Below are 16,789 nucleotides of genomic sequence, written 5' to 3'. Positions count from 1 at the left end.
TCTTTGCCGTCCTCTAGGATATAGACATTGCCTAGAGTTCTGGTTCCCTTGATTATAATATTACCTATATTCAAATTTCTTACCACACAATTCTTTGATCTGGAAATAACTTCATACCCTTGATTGCACAATTGACTAACACTTAACAAGTTATGTCTTAGCCCATCAACAAATAATACATTGTCATCCTTGACTTTTTCTTTTAATAACAAAGATTATTTTCCTTTAATGGTAGTATGTGAGTTAATACCAAAATTCACATTCTTTTCTTTCTTAATTTAATTAAAAGAAATGAACTTGTATTTCTCACCTGTCATATGCTTCAAACACCTGTTGTCACGTGTACCATAGATTCTCTTCATCTCCTACATACAATGCTAGACCAAATTTTCAGAAGAAGTAATTTTTATTTTCCATACCTTGGGTGGTATTGTCTTCTTTTCATGTTGATAAGATGAATTCATCCTACTTCTACATTCAATTTATTCATGACCAAAGTTGTTGCAAATAGAACATTCAATTTCATTTTGAAGAGGTGAGAAAGCTTTATAAGAAGATTTATTTGTCCTGGTTGTATTCTCTTGTTTTCTTGATACTCTAGTCGTAATCATTTTATAAGAAACATAATGAATTGCTTTGTGAACAAAGTTGTGCTAAGTGAAATATTGACCATTGAAGTAAGAATACATGGCAGTATAATACCTTATTTAGTATCTTTCCCTTTGTTCATGGAAATGTTGTTTTTCATGAGAAATATTTGATCCTTCATTCTTTGTTAAGTCTTATAATTCTGATATTTTCTTCCTTTTACCACATTGACATAGATTTTTGTACCTATTTCAGAAGATTTCATAGGTTTTGATGTTTCACCATTTTGATTTAGATTGTATCCAAGACCTATCTTGATTAGTGGAGAACAATGAACTTTAATGATTTCTTCTAAAGTTTCAAATCCTTTAGCAAATCTAAGATTTAGAGCCTTTGTTTTCTCAAATTCCTTTCTTAGACCCGCAATTTCAATTTCTAAGTTTTCATAACGCCTTTCCTTTTCTTGGACTTGTTTCTTCAAAGCTTCTTCAACTAATTTGGCTTCTTCTAGATAGATTAGCTGAGTTATTTTTTCAACAAGGGTGTTTTCCTTATACATACTGATTTCCTTTTCTTGATTCTTGTTTATGACCCCAAGTCTATCAATTTCTTCTAGAGAATCCATAAATACATCATCAAATTAATCTACACATTGTTCTTCAAATGCCATAATTAATTGACAATCCTGATCTGATTCATCATCCTCATTATTGGAAGAATATTCACTATCTTCATGAGTATATAATTTTTTCTTGCTATCAAAATTTATTTTAACATTCTTCTTTGGAACATTCTTCCATTTCTCATGATTTTCTTTATAAGGACATTTAGTGGCATAGTGACATACTCTTCCACAGGAAAAACATTTAAAAGGAAGCTTACCTTTTAACCTTCTAGTTTACTACAAGAAAAGAGGACATTAGTTAGGGTCCAAAAATGTCACCATAAGCTCATTGGTGATAGTCAAAAGAGCCCCCATCCCCAAAAATTGAACGTCAACAAAGGTGGTGTTGCCAAAAATGTAGGTGTTGTGGTGACATTTAAGGTTCGTCACTAATAATGATTTGATGGATAATGATCATCACCATTTCATATTTTGGTGAGGGTCGAAAAATGCCACCATAAACTCATTAGTGACAGTCAAATGAGCCTTTGTCACCAAAAATTGAACATAACCAAAGGCTGCATCACCCAAAGTATAGGTGGTGGTGACATTCAAGGTCAATCATAGATAATGATTATAATGACAAATAGTGACCATCAACATTTCATATGAACAACAACGACTTATGGTGATGAACCTTTCATGGTTGTCACTATTGATGAATATATATGGCAAAATTCGTTGATCGTCACCATTTCATATTTTTCTGAGGGTCGAAAATGTCACCATAAACTCACTGGTGATGGTCAAAAGAGCCTCTATCACCAAAAGTTGATCATCCTATTCCATATGAATATCAGGGCACAATGGAATTGAGCCACCAACATCCTACTTGTAAAGTAAGTGCAGGCTTCCATTGAGATAGCACCCTTTAAATGAATAGACTTTAAAAAATTATACCTTGAAACTTTATAAACTATAAATTATATAGCTTTCAATAAATTATAACACTGTGTAAAGTCTTGGTAAATATTTTACTAAACAAACAAAGTCACGTCGAAATTGCAGGTCTCTACCTAATGGTTATGGAAGTTATGAAAAGTGGGTGGAGGCAAATATAGTTATGCATAAGATACTCAATATGTTCAATTGAATACTCAATTAGAAGTGAAACTTTGAAGACCTTTATAGTCTATAAATGACCTATAATTATCAAAACTAAAATATACAATTACAGCAAAGATTTATTTCTCACCTTGTGAATAATGTAAATTTGTTATGATAGCATAAAAAATTGTCTCTAAAAGACTGATTTGCATGCCAAAAAGTAAAAAATAGTGAGTATATATGATGCAATTATGAGCTACATGCTTGAGTTCTGCTGGCTATGGGGTCTAGAAAACTAGTTGGAAGTGTTTCTTATTATTAATTAATTCCATATGTCAAAATATAATGATCAACAACAATAATCCTGAAATGTAACTACTAAACATATGTTAAAATTGTAAGCACAAAGTTTGGCTAATATCCATTACACTAACAAAATATGTTGAGAATAACAACAAGAAATGCTAAAAATAGAAATGCTAAAAATAACATTCAGAATATTGCAATTTTGATTTGTCCTTGAATTAGAATTGTGAATTAAAATTCGAATTTAGTCTCACCAACTGCTTGAAAAATAATTAATTAATTCATCTTGGAATAATTAGTTGGAGAACTTCAAGTTAGAAGTGTTTCTGAAGTCATGCAATAGTTATCCCTTAAATTAAGGAGATTATCCCTTAATTAAGGAGATAAGGATGAGTTGTATTTGAGTTGTAATTAGTTAGCTCAGTTAACTCAGTTCAGTCCAGTTAAATTAGTTCCAAATGGTTTGAGGAACTAATTGTGGGTTCAGTCAGTTAATGCATGCATGCATGCAACTAGTGTACTCTGGATAACTGAGGATTCTGTCATAAATAACTCATGCATGTCAGTTCAGACAAAGACCCAGTTGAGATTAAAGACAGGGACATTGTACTATCAGTTGGAGGAATTTTCCTATAAAGGAAATTGATCCATGTAGAAGGAACAAGGTTCCTTGAGGATTGCGCAGTTCTGACAGTGTGTTGGAGTAGTGTGTGAGATCAGTGTTACACTAGGTAACAACTGGATCACCTAGGGAAACTGTGCAAGGAAATAGGAGGCTTGGAGGGCAGAGGAGAAGGTTTGTGAAAATCCTTGTTTACCTGTGAGCATCCAGGAGGATTGTACTAAGAGCTGGCTAGTTGTGAGAGCTAAAGCTTTGTGTAATCTTGATGTATTTCCACCTTGTATGATAATACAGATAGCGGGGTTTTTAGCTAAGACTTTCCCCAGAGTATTCCTCTGTGTTTCTTGTGCATTGATTCTTCTTCTTGTTTTATATGTTTCGCTTGATCTTGCTCAAATATATTAAGCTTCCGCAAGTTTGATTGTAGAAGTAAATTAAGTATTTTTCTTTAGTTATATTGCATAATCAAGTTAATCTACAGTGAGAATTGCTACATGGTATCGGAGCCAAGTTTATCAAAGCCAAGTTTATCGGAGTAGCGAATAATATACTGAGAAGGGAAATTCGAAGTTTGAAGTTCAGGATTGCAGGTACAAATCAAATTCATCTCATACTTCAGGTTGGTCAATGGTGTTCTATGGCTTGAGACTTGAGTATGCCTTGGATGGAAGCTCGAATTACATAGCATGGAAATATCGCATGGAGGCTGTATTAGACGACAACTTGAAGGATTTCATTGATCAAGAAATCCCAAAGCCAGGTTCAACTAATGCACAAGAGTTGGCTGAATGGAAGAAGTGTGTGGCGAGGATGAGACGGATCATCCTTGAGGGAGTTCGCGACCATATTGTCTCGAGTCTCCATGGGAAGGATACTCCATATTCAATGTGGAAGACATCGAAGGACCTCTACTAAAACAATAGCGACCAAAGGAAATTGGCACTCAAGGACAAGATTTGAAGAATAAAGATGGAGAATGGTGATACTATTTCCACATATTTAAACAAGCTCACCACTTGTAGAGATGAGCTTGTAAGTGTGGGAATAACTACTGCTGATGATGATATGGTGAGCCTCGCTCTCCTTGGCCTTCTAAAGAGCTGGCATAACTACCATGACTCTATGAATGGAAGGGAGAAACTGTCAGATTGGGAACGACTGTGGTCGGATCTCATGCAGGAGGAGATCAGGAGGAGCACACGAGATGGTTCTTCATCCAAGGATGATGAAGAAAATCTGGCCTTAGCAAGTAAGGCAAGGAAAGGGAAGGGGAAGGCGTCCCATTCTGAATCGAATTCTTCTCATGGAGGGAAGAAGGTTGACAAGTCTAAAGTGAGATTCTTTAATTGTCACGAGATGGGTCATTATGCGACTAATTTCCCATCGAATAAGTCCAAGAGGGGATCCTCGGAAGGTGAGGCATTAGCCTCTCAGTTCGAGATGGACTTCACCCTCATCGCATGCATGGTGTCATTGATGATGGGTTGTGGTTGGTTTCTTGACAGTGGAGCCTCATTCCACATGACCGGTGATAAAAGTTTATTCAGTACCTTGGAGGAGAAAGACCTCAAGATACTCATAGAGATGGGTGACGATGAAAGGTATAGTGTTTCAGGAGTGGGCACGGTTGCTTTTCAGAGGAAGCATGGAGCTCTTATCACCTTGATAGATGTGAAGTATGTGCCTGGACTGAAGAAGAACTTGGTATCGATCGCGATGTTGGAGGACAAAGGCTACGATGTTGTCTTCAGTAAGGGAAAGGTTTTCCTTAGACACATCACCACGGGACAAGTGAAACAGATCGGTTCATGGGTCAAGAACCTGTATTCTCTTGAGGTACAAGATGCATTCAAAGCCTCCAGGAGCAAGGAAAATTTTAGAGACTTGGTGGTTGAGAGGGAGAGTAATTACCTCTCAACATGCAGTCCCAGAAGAAGTCTCAGATAATTTTGGTGGAGCCACAATTGGAGATGCTAAGAGGAGACTGAGTGGAGGCATCCACTCATGCAGAGACCTCTAGTAGGGAGAATTTCGAGCCAAGTGGGCAAAGGGATCACATGCATCCATACCTCTAGGTGTGAGGTGGGGCGATGTGAAGTGATAGTCCCAAGAAGGATGAAATTGGGCAAGGTTCATTGAGAGGTTTTATCTCATGGATTGTACTTTGCTACGTGAGCCCAAAGTACATAGTAGTGGGAGGAATCAGTGGGATTGATGCAGTCAGAGTTCAAAGTGATAGAGGCTAGAGCAATCAGATACTAAAGAGTGCATAGAAGGATTGACAACAGTGCAGAAAGGCAGAGTCAGCCGAAGCGCAGAGTTTTCAGTCGACATAAGAAATAGTAGTCAGAGACTTTGATGACATAGGCATCATACTAATTCAGGTTGGATATTTTTTGTTTCTAGAGTTGCTGGAGAAACAACACTAGGGAGAAGTGTTGCATGCAGAACATTCCAAAGGTTCAGGATCGGGATCGAGTTGAATTCCTTTCTTGTTGAGAGGGAGTGTTGAGAATAGCAACAAGAAATGCTAAAAATAGAAATGCTAAAAACATCATTCAGAATATTCCAATTTTGATTTGTCCTTGAATTAGATTTGTGAATTAAAATTCGAATTTAGTCTCACCAGCTGCTTGAAAAATAATTAATTAATTCATCTTGGATTAATTAGTTGGAGAAATTCAAGTTGGAAGTCTTTTTGAAGTCATGCAACAGTTATCCCTTAAATTAAGGAGATTATCCCTTAATTAAGGAGATAAGGATGAGTTGTATTTGAGTTGTGATTAGTTAGCTTAGTGAATTGAGTTAAGTCCAGTTAAATTAGTTCCAAACAATTTGAGGAACTAATTGTGAGTTTAGTCTGTTAATGCATGCATGCATGCAACTAGTGTACTCTGGATAACTGAGGATTCTCTCATAAATAACTCATGCATGTCAATTCAGACAAAGACCCAGTTGAGATTAAAGACAAAGACATTATACTATTAGTTGGAGGAATTTTCCGATAAAGGAAACTCATCCATGCAGAAGGAACAATGTTCCTTAAGGATTGTGCAATTCTGACAGTGTGTTGGAGCAGTGTGTGAGATCAATGTTACACTGGGTAACAAATGGATCATGCAGGGAAAATTGTGCAAGGAAATGGGAGGCTTGGAGGGCAGAGGAGAAGGTTTATGAGAATATTTGTTTGCCTGTCAACATCCGGGAGGATTGTACTGAGAGCTGGCTAGCTGTGAGAGCTAAAGCTTTATGTAATCTTGATGTATTTCCACCTTGTATGATAATACATATAGCGGGGTTTTTAGCTGAGGCTTTCCCTAGAGTACTCTTATGTGTTTCATGTGCATTGATTCTTCTTCTGGTTATATATGTTCCGCTTGATCTTGCTAAAATCTATTAAGATTCCGCAAGTTTGATTATTGAAGTAGATTAAGTATTTTGCTTTAGTTATATTGCATAATTAGGTTAATCTACAGTGAGAATTTCTACAAAATATCCAAGGGGCATTCAAACACTACAAAATCCACACCAATCACAAGTATCCAAAGATGCAATTGCATGGATACAAGAAAAGAACTCTCTGCCTCTCAATGATAACAATGTCCTCCCACACGTACTTCAACTAGAAAAGGGGTGTGAAGATAAGAACCTCAAAGAAAAAATAACTACACAATACAAAAATACACTTCATCCCCCCTCTTTATAGAATAGATTTAGGGGAATAACAAAAAGATCATAGAGAATAGGACTAGAAATTGCCCCTAAAGGTGCAAAGATACATCAAAAGAATATAATATTTGTGTCTACCCATCCCAAACCTATAGAGAGACACCTTTGATGTAATTACATTGCTTTGTCTTCGTATAGCTAAAATGAGGTTAAATTATCTTGAGGAAACTTTGCAAAGTCTTCCATTAATATGCTTATATTCTTTGCTAACAAGAGGATATGCCCTGGTTTAGGAAATTCATGTTTCTCAAAACGTTTTGGATTCTCTAATAGTTCCACTAAAAACATGTAAAGAGCCTATCCATAATGCTAACGGTAAAGTTTATCCTGAGTTGTTTGTTGGCCAAAAACAAAATTCAATTTCAACCCAAGTTGCATACTAACCAAAAACAAGTCCTGCATTAGTTAATGAGGGAAAAAAATTATTTTGACAACTAAACCATTTGTGATCTCTCATAGTGAGCAATGGTTCATTTCATGGTCTACTATGTTTTGTGTATAAGGTTAATGATTGAACCATCTTGTTTTGTGTATTTCTTACTTGTTAAAGGCATGTCTCGATCTCATCATGAAAGATAAGAGGATACCTGATGTTCAACAATTTGTCTACTCTCCACAAACTATAAGAGTTTTTCTCTTACAATAACTAGGGTTAAAATATCAACAAAAAACTTAGTAGATTGGATTGACTGTTTAGTGGAAGCTTCTGATTGGTGCTCTGCATTTTACATGTTCCTATCACTTTATAAGGGCTAGAAATTTCATGGTAGAATGAAATGTTACATCACTGCAATGCAGCTCAATAAAAACAGTTAAAATGCAAAATGACAGCTACAATGGAGTAATAAATTCATATCTGAATAAATAAATAAAAATTTTATTTTACTAAAATTAAGGGTTCTATAAAACAAAGAGTACAAGATCAATATTTTACCTGTGAAATAAACATGCAATTTAATGAGCTTATGTTCAGATTCAAAACATGCATTCTTTATAAAAATAGAAGAGAGAGCTTTAACTTTCAGAAATTAAGATCACTTTAAAAGAATGTCCATCTTCATTAAATTTTAAGATATGAAAAAATGTATAATAGAAATGACATCTTCACTAAGTAATTTCACTAAACAAAACCCTGCCATACGAAGATATTAGATGAATGAAAAATTAATGTCGTGTGAGATGTAAATTAGTTAAATAAACACACATGAAGAGCTTTGAAAGCATTGTTGTTTCTTTAATATTATTACAAATAAAAGTTTCTTCAAGGATTTTTATTTGGCAACCTATTTGGACAAAATCTTGCTGACAACTTACTTTATTTCAGTTTCATTCACTATTTGTTTACCAAGGCCCTTGCTTTGTTCAATGCTGAAGAAATTTTTATAAAATTATATGGTATATTTACATTACTCCTAAATTCAAATTATTCTCATTGAAATCTAATATTTATGGATGGTATCATTTAGTGTGGATGTTAAGAAGGATTCTATTGCAAAAGTTGTTAGGGTTGAAGCATGCATTTCTCTGGTTTTAGGGAATAATTATGTGATTTTGTTGATTTTGGCACCAAGTGGAAATAAACTTACCTTTGTGTTTCTTGGTTGAACCAACAACTCCCTTCTCATACTAATTAAAATGTACAACTCTAAACCAAGTCATGTAATTAGAGGAAACTCTAGTAGGTTGTATCAAGAGACAATATCTCCTCATGCTTCTTCCTTGTAGCTACATGTAGTGGTGTGTTTCCATTTATGTAAGGTAGCATAACTACTGCTAGGTCAACCTGAAGTAGTTCTTTCACCACATCCAAGCAGTTGGTTCTTTTGGCTGCCATATGCATTGTTGTCGTAACTCCTTTCTATCTATCCTTTGAGCAATTTTTGGATCCTTTGATAATAAATATCTCACAATATCTTTGTAACCACTTCTTGCAACTAAATACAGTGCATTATTGCCATTTATTTTGGAAATCCCTGTCAATTGACCGTCTCTAGCAAGAAGCTCATTGACCACCTCAACATGACCCTTAGTTGCAGTAGAAATAAGAGGTGCGGCATTTGATAGATCCAAAGTTTTTCTCAAAACAGGGTTGTGGTTTAGAAGCTCCTTGAACACCTGTGTACAATTTATCAATGAAATTCATATGAATCTATTACGTTTCATATATGTATATCAACATTCACAATATGTGATCCCAGAAACCAAATCAAACTTAATAGATCACAAAATGAATTCCACTATTTAGTAGTCCACAATTCACATGCATCAAAATAGAAAATGACAAAGATATTTATCACATGAGGTCAAATAATAGACCATGAAGAGAATAGAAGATAAGAATTTGATATTGTATGCATTGTTGTTTTGAAACTTGACCTTACATTTTTTAGCGCATTGTGAAGGGAGAGTATGAGTATCGTTTCTCTTGCTATGTCTCTCCACTAAAACCTAGTAGCAAATAAGCATAATGGATTCTTGCTAGTCCAAATGGCGATGCTAAATCACCTTAGACTTGAGATTAGGAGGTTCTTGTAGTGCATTCTTTGTTTGGTAGAGGGGTAGTCTTTTTATTGAAGGTTGTTTATCTTGCTTTTATTTCATCTGTGGGATGCATGATGACTATATCTTTGCCATGCACCTTTTTCTATCACTGTTGAATCATGTTCCTAAGGCTCAGAGTGGTGAATTAAAGTATGTTTCCCATTGGGAATTCATTGATTATGATTATATACACATTTCTCTAACCTCTTTACCTAATGAAAACCTTTTTTGATGAGAATGCATAAAGACCAAATGAAAGCAACCTCGGGCATTTAGATAGTAGAAGTGTAGCATGAATATTACTCACAATTATTTGCTCCAAGTACACCTTAGTTAGGAAGGATTCAGTTGGTTAAACCTAGTATTAAGGGTTGTTCCTCTCAAAGCTGTGTTGTGTGGTTTTTAAAGGCTTGTGACCTGTGGTTGGACCTGTGCATGCACTTGGCATGATGATGTGATCTGGCATAAACCATGGGAAAGGAACATATTGAATGTTGGCTCCATTTCTTTCTTTACATATACTGGTCATTTTTGAATTATTAACTCAACATTGGGAATGCAAAGGTGCTTCCATGAATTCTACAACTCCTTAAATGCTTACATTGAAGAAGCTACTTCTATTCATTCTCTCAATATCCTAAACGGGACACCAGAAAATATTAATACAAGAATATAACATGAGTCAACAATTTTGTAAAGGAATTTTGGGTTCCACATAATAGCAAGTGATAAGTATTTATGGGGCTATTAATTATTTGGGATTATTAATCTAAACATTTATGCCAGTTTTTTTTTAATAATACTAGACTATGGTCTGAATCCATATCTATGGTGTTTAAGTGAGCATGGAGGAAATATTCTGGAAAAAAACATGGGCTATACATATGTAGCAACCATTAGATGGTATTTTTCTAGAGTTATTATGCTTTTATGTGTTTACTCAAAGGGCTAGAATGTGAAACAAGGTTAAGAAAAATGATCTAATAGGAAAGAGATCAACCATTTCCCAAGAGTTGTTTAAAGGGACTTGAAATTTATCAGTAGCTCTATCAACAACATATGTATGGAGACTTTTATCCTAATAATATGATAATGTAGAAAAAAGGAAAAAAATATATTCATAGTTGATGATAGAAGTCAAAATACAACTCGATACATAGTAACTGAAGAACAACACAGGTGAATGCATAAGGACCATAACACTTTCGCAGATCCCTTTAGTGGCATATCATAAGAAGTTCAGACACATCTATTTATTGCAACAACTAAACAACTAGTGCATATTTGTTTTCACCTCCTGAGCCTACAAAAAGGGGGAACAACCCCCTCGACTTGGCACAAAATTACAAGAAGCTCTGAAAACTTTGTCATCTCAATATCTATGAGACAAGCTAAAAAATATGTGGATGAGGTTATGTAAGTGCATGTGATATGTAGATACAAAAAGGAAGCTATCAGGGAGGAAAATAAAAATATTTACTAGACTAGGAGAGCTATAGAGAATTCAAAAATTTAATGCTAATAAGGAGGCTTATAGAAAAATATATCCTAATAAGGACACCTATAGAAAAATATATCCTAATAAGGACACCCTCTCAGTATGTGTACTGATGTGTAGTGTGGGTATCAAATTCCACAATCATATTTATGATTTTACTTACAAAACGATCAAAATAAGCTTGAATATTAATGCTGTTAAAATTCAAGTGGAAGGATGAAGGCAAAGAAATGGCCAAGGAGAATGCATAATTCCCAAAAAAAAAAAGAAGAAAAGGATGCAATGACTGAAGTTGAAGCAAATAGGAGAGAAGGAAAGGAGGCAACAAGAGGGATTTCAAGAGGAGGTGGGGACCAAGAAAACCTAGGTCATTCTAGAACCAGGAACAATACTTTTACTTTCTGAAATATGTCCAAGATGGAGCTTGAAAATTTCTCTTAGAGATTAAGCGAGAAGTTTTAAAAATTTAATGGTATGGTGATCAATATATGGAGTACAACAAAGCTTGGAGATGATGTGTGGAGCATGGCAAAAAAATAGCAACATCTGAGAGAAAATGTGATTAAATAGCAAAAATAGGTTGAGGAACAAAACATTCAATTGGACAAGGTACTGGAAAAGCTAGATGAGGCATGAGCAAAATGAATGCATTGATTTATAGTGTCATGGGAGTGAAATAAAAATTAGACTAGAGTTGAGGAAAAACTCCTTAAGTTGCTAGAAAAACACCATAACCTCGACTAAAAGGGTATATTCCCTTAGAGAAGTTTGGGTTTAAGCCAGGAAATTATGCCTATAATTTTGGGATTTTGGATTTGCAAATACCCAACTATCTGTCATGGATTTTTGTACGAATAAATAAAATTATTTCTTTTATCTTTTAAAAAGAAATTTTGTGATAAAATATGCTACTCTACTCAGATCCTTTTACAAAAGGACCATGGATGAATAATCTCTTAAACCAATCAGATCAGGAGCTTGTAATGAATAAATGGTCCTGACTCCTGGCATCTGGGATCTACTAGAGAAAATATAATGATAATGAACTGATATGTTTTCCACAAGAGAAGATATGTGCATGGCCTAGTGATGGAAAATATCCATTCTCAAAGGTGATTGTTCATACACCAGAAGTGAGAGAGCCCAAAGAGTGAATGGAATTTTTATCGATACATTGACTGTTATAATAGGTTCATGTATAATTATATTGTATCCATATCTCTTCACCAAATAGTCATGTTTTTGTCTCTCCATTAATAGATATTAAAGAATGATATTATTATTTATTCAATTGTGATTGTCCTATTCATAATTACCAAAATGGTACATAATATCTTGACACAATGTTTTCCCTTATGCTTCTACTTTTCTCAACAGAGAAACTATAAATCTGCAGTCCTATGCCACCATACATTGCTCATAGCTTCCTATAATGGACTTCACTTTTATACTTTCCCTGTTCAGACATGTGAGAAATATCCATGACATTGGACATCAAAATAACCTATAAATTATGTATATCCTACATATAAACATGTCTAACTAATTATTATACTCAGACTTATCCGGAAACCCCACTGAATAGGCATCAAAATAACCTTAAGAGACACACTAATGACAAATAATTCCCTAACTCATATTTGAAATAATAGTAACTAGTAAATACCTTTTTACTATCAAGAAACCACTATCCTATGATTGATGCACAACTAATCTTTACAAGAAATATAGGGCGGCGTATTACCAGTTCAAATTTCCATGTCATTGCATGATCAATTTACAAAAAACAACTTCTCAATAGGGGCATGCTCAAGGGAGTTTATATATCTGTTAAGTACAACACTTAAAAGTTAACATCCAGCATGTAGCCCGTGTAGGGAAGGCTGACAGCTTATAATTTTTGTCACATTGATAAAGTTTAAATCTTACATTTCAAATATTAGTAGATGGTTATAAAGCTTATAAAATGATAAAGTTCAACTTATAGGTTTCTAGGTTGCAACGAAAGATGCATACTCAGGTCGCTAGTGGCATACACAAGTCATCTAAAAGGTTCCAATTTTTCCAACACCTAGATCCATATCGCATTCTCTAAGGCAATCTCACCTATAGCATACATGAGCAAGGCATACTAATTAAGATTTTCAAAGGCACATTTATATCCAATAATATCATAAAATAATCATCTTTGGTTTAGGCTTACTTCGTTGTAGATTTTACAAACAAAATTTTGGGTTCTCTTTTGTGTTGTTGTCCTTTCCACATACATTAGGAACTACAATAAGTGGTTGGGTATGGTCCCTACAAGTCTAACCACCCAAAGGGTTGAAATTTGCAGGCCTAAAACTCTAGAAAGTACACTGAATACATTCTAATAGGACACATTAAATTTATAGATACAATATAGTTTCATCTTGACAGGTTTCATTTGGAGGGATGGGTATTTTCCTTTTCTTTGTTGGCCCTACATTTTACCTTAAGGTAAATTTTCCACCATTTCTGAAATGGTTTTATTGTTTCAACATTCAACACTTATGTGTGAGGTGTACTCTATGTTTCTGTAAAGAAATTCAAAATTTTAAATGCATTTCTTGAAATGAAAATAACAATGGCTAGTCTTATCTTAGCTAACAATTCTATTTATTCTTTAATAATTCCAAGGAAGAGAATATAATTACCATTTTATATACCCTTTGAAATTTACATTCTCTTTTGGACATATTTCCTTATAAATACATAGCTTAGAACTTATCACTGTTAATTCTACAATATAGGTTAACTAGGGATTGTACTTCTAGCTGTCTCTGTTCTTAACACAAGGTTTCCAAAGGATTAGAGGCACTTGACAGAATTACCCAAATTCTTGGAGCATACCTCTCTAGATCATGATCAAATAAAACTGAATTATCTCCACTAGTACAATACAATGGGAGTCTTAATGTTCCAACCAGAGGTGCATGATGATTTTTCTGACAAATACCATGTAGCCTACATAAAATCATACCATCGATTATAATAGATACTTGTTTGGGTGGGAAGGGAAAAGGACATGTAGATGAAATGATATTCTTTATGTACTCTGTGGAGGGAAGACAAATTCTTTCCTTCCAGTAATATAAGTTTCAGTTCCATTCGAACAAAAAAGAAAAGATTTTAGAAATTTAGCTACTCATTAAGGATGATTACATAAAAGCACAAGTATGGTTTTAGGCTCCATATCACTTGGATTACAATGAGGCACCCATGTAAACTTGGAATACAAAGGAATAATCTATAGAAACACGTCCACCTATACTATTCCTTGACTCTAATACTATGACCTGGACATTAAAACAATAAACATTTAGTAGAGCACCCTAATACTATGACCTGGACATTAAAACAATAAGCATGTATCAGAGGTGTTCTTCCTATAGTAATAACTACGTTCCATAAACCTTCGATAACTCTATCAAATCCACCCATTCATGCATAAAGCAACATCAAGAGACTAAATAGTAAAACAAATCTAGCAATGCTCCGTTTCAAAATACATAATTATAAGAGAGGTTAAACATTGATATATCAGAAATATGTTCCTACCTTAAAAGAGTATTTTTGAAGGGCATAAGAAGCATCTAGCCTTGTTATACCACCACCTATACCAATCACCCAAGGAGATGAAGAGGTGAAAGAAAAAACACTTGAACAAAAGAAAGCACCACAAAATGAATTATGATAGCTTGAGGATGTAGTAGATATAAATTAGGAAAATAACATGTGAACAATGACCAAAGTTGTTGAACATGTTTTTCCACTAACTCTTACCGTGCTCTTACCACTAGCCCAAACCCAACAAAAATGAGGTCCCATATTCACCTAGGTTGAGAAGCTTGAGGTTGCATATCTTGAGTTCCAATATATGTTATGCAGGCCATTTTCCTGAACTCAGATCAGATGTGGATCATATAAGGATACCTTTGTCAAAAAAAAATTCTTTCACATCACAATCTAATAAGAATCCAATAGAAATTTTAGGGATGATAAGAATTCCACTATGATCCATGGTCCATGTATGATGAAACATTGCCCCAAGGGGTTTTGACCAATTTCGAATCAACCCAAATCATTGAATATTCGATAAAAGTTTTGAATAATTTGGAACTCTGATTACTTGTATCACTAGATTCTAACAATTATGAGGAAGTTTGCTACAACATTGGATGTCTCCACCTCAAGTCTCATATGCACCTAGGTTGCACTTCCAACACTCAAGGTTACATATATGGAGTTCTAACTACCAATATTTGATATGTAGGCAATTTTCCCAAAGTGATGGTATGCATCAGGCATGGTTAGATGAGTTTATGCTAGTGTCCATATTCAATACACCCAATGTACCTAGTTGATGGATCCCCCTTACCATAGGCTATAGAATGCAACTCTTATCTGTGCAACTACAGTTAATGTATATAAGGTTCCTTGCAATATTTTATAATAACTGTCAAACACTTTACTAAAGTGTTTTTTGTGACATCCTAGATTAAATTCATGAGTATTCATGGGAAGAAAAACATCAAGAAATGAACCCATGTAGTAATGTACTAGTCTAGACAACTGAAGCTTTGGAAATCTATAGATCTTGGCATATATAATTATCATCCTTCTTGGATATGGTTCCAATCCATGTCAAATTTACTTGGAAGTCTGATTTTCTAGGTGTGTTGTTTATGCAAGACTGAAAGAGAAAAGGAGAAGCTATTTTGGTTTTTTTAACAACCTTCTATCACAATAGAAAACCAACAAACATGTCAACCATCCAAAATCTAGGGATTTTTGTAGTAAATAGTATCATCTTTCTATTTCGAAAAGAGATATTAATGAAAATATGCATTATCTAAGCTTTGTAAGCCTGAATATGAATGAAAAATCTCTCTTGTCATGAAATACTGAAGTTACAAGATTAGCAAGCAATACAAAGTTACAAACCAATGTTATCAGAATCAGACTGGTTATAGGGCCACACTGCTTTGGTGGTAGGATTCAAACCAGAAATGTTTAGTTCCATAATATAGCCTATTGATTTCATATGGAACTAGCCATAATTTCCAAAACTAGCTGGTTCCTTACAAAACTAGCTGCTTCCATATGGAATCATTCAGCTAATGATGGGGACCACTTAAACTTATTATTTAAAAAATAAAATTAATCCCATGTTAGAGTGGGTTCTGAAAACTCCCCTACAATATTTGACAATGTAGACATATCTTTGCAAATAAGTACCATACCTCAGTCCCATAGTTGATTATGTGTGATGAAAAATAACCATTCGGGTTCTAATAATGTTGATATAAACAAAGAAAAAATACAATTATTTGCATTTTGATTTCTCAAAATGCATATTTTTTTTCACATAGACATTAACTATATAAAATTTATAATAAATAATGGGCTCATGTAGTCCCAACACATAAATGCATATTTTTTTTCACATAGACATTAATTATATAAAATTTATAATAAATAATGGGCTCATGGAGTCCTGACACATCTATCCCTCCACATATGAATTGAATGTAAAAGAGTGTATACTTAATCAGCTATGCAATCAGTAGAATTTATTATAGGTAATTTGTCTTTCTAACAAACCCTTTGTTAGAAGCCTTTTGCTTTCTCTGGCTAGCAAATCCCATAATACAAAAAATACATGTTTTATCTACAAGATTGGTTTTTTTCCTTCCAAACAAGTTTCTTAACTATTTCTTTCAACCTAGGGAACTAGACCTGAATGTATTTATAAACAATGAATTTCAAT

Source organism: Pinus tabuliformis, chromosome 5_2, assembly GCF_031772625.1.
Source record: "Pinus tabuliformis cultivar Carrire ecotype Pingquan chromosome 5_2, CPIR1, whole genome shotgun sequence".
NCBI classification, from domain to species: domain Eukaryota; kingdom Viridiplantae; phylum Streptophyta; class Pinopsida; order Pinales; family Pinaceae; genus Pinus; species Pinus tabuliformis.
The sequence above is the reverse complement of the archived record's forward strand: the minus strand, read 5'-3'. Positions refer to the sequence as shown.